Source organism: Gossypium arboreum, chromosome 5 (genome assembly GCF_025698485.1).
Source record: "Gossypium arboreum isolate Shixiya-1 chromosome 5, ASM2569848v2, whole genome shotgun sequence".
NCBI lineage: Eukaryota > Viridiplantae > Streptophyta > Magnoliopsida > Malvales > Malvaceae > Gossypium > Gossypium arboreum.
In genome coordinates, this window is record NC_069074.1 from 59,940,513 (window position 1) to 59,942,114 (window position 1,602).

General features: G+C 36.7%; 1 non-coding gene across 1 annotated transcript; it reads right to left on the reverse strand.

The window, feature by feature from the left end:
• Window positions 1–939: 939 nt before the first annotated feature.
• Window positions 940–1,046, reverse strand: LOC128293508 (small nucleolar RNA R71). The gene has a single exon (XR_008283689.1). It is a non-coding gene; the product is annotated as a small nucleolar RNA R71 (small nucleolar RNA).
• Between the last annotated feature and the right edge of the window lie 556 nt (window positions 1,047–1,602).

Consider the following 1,602-nt stretch of genomic DNA (forward strand, 5'->3'; position numbering starts at 1 on the left):
GTGAATTCTTAGTTTAGTTAATTAGTTAGATAAACAAAACCCTCTTAAATTTTAGGCTAGATAATAAAAAAGAAGTAAATACTAGTACTTGTAGTTCCTTTGGGTTCGACAATCCGTTCTTGCTAAAGCTATACTACTGTTCGATAGGTACATTTGCCTTCATTGTGATAATAGCTAGTTTCAAGAACGATTCATTAAAAACATTTAAAACCTGCCACGAATATCACGTGTATCAAGTTTTTGGCACTATTTCCAGGGAACTAAGATATTAGGAACACTCGATTTTTATTACTTTAGCCATTTACTTTTACTGCAATTTAAATTTTATTCTAACTTTTATTACTAATTCTTCTTTTTCCCTTTTTCTGGCAGGTTTTTATAGTTTATGATTAGAAGAAACCTGTCAGGACCATTACTTTTTGACAGTGAGATCGATCGCACAGTTTGCTGAAACCAAAGAGAAATAAGGCGAAGCTTAAGACACACAGAGAACGAGCAAGAGGACAATATTCAAACCACAACTAAAGAGATGGCTGAAAATCAGGAAAACTTGATACCTCTTGCAATTGCTATTAATCCAGTAAATCAAAATCTTGCTCCACTTTAACAGGAACTGAGTCAAGTATAGTTAAACCTGTTATTGCAGCAAATAGTTTTTAACTGAAACCTAACACAATTCAAATGATACAACAGTTTGTTCAGTTTGATGGTTTGTAGGACGAGGATCCCAACGTTCACTTGGCAAATTTCCTAGAATTTTACGATACATTTAAAATTAATGGCATTTCTGATGATGCCATACGTCTTCGATTGTTTCCCTTTTCATTGAGGAACAAAGCTAAACAGTGTTTGAACTCGTTACCACGAGGGTCAATTACTACTTGGGAACAAATGACTGAAAAGTTTCTATTAAAATACTTTCTACCGGCTAAAACGGCTAAATTACGTAATGATATCTCTTCTTTTGTACAGATGGATTTAGAGACACTCTACGATGCATGGGAGAGATATAAGGACCTTTTGCGAAGATGCCCGCACCATGGGTTACCACTCTGCCTACAGGTTTAAACTTTTCATAATGGCCTCAATCCTTCGACTCGACAAATGTTTGATGCAGCTGCTAGCGGACCCATCAATAATAAAACAACTGAAGATGCTTATAAGTTTATAGAGGAGATGTCACTAAAAACTATCAGTGGCAAGTCATGAAGACAAAGCCAACAAAAACAGCCGGCATTTATAACGTCAATTCAGTCACCATGCTCTCTAATCAGGTAGAACTCTTGAATAAGAAAATTGATGGTTTTCTTAGTTCTTCACAGGTTCACCCAGTAATGTAGTGCGAAGCAAGTGGAGGTGGATCAAGCAGTTCAAAATACCAACCTTATGGCCACAACATGGACAACGAGCAGTTAAATTACATGGGTAACAATTCTCAATCTCAAAACAATCCTTATAGCAATACTTACAATCCAGGTTGGAAGAGCCACCCAAATTTTTCATAGGGAGGCCAAGGAAATCAGGGACCACCTTCAGGCTACCAACAACCACCCTACCAATAGGAAAAGAAGCCAAACCTTGAAGAGATGCTCTCAAAGTTTA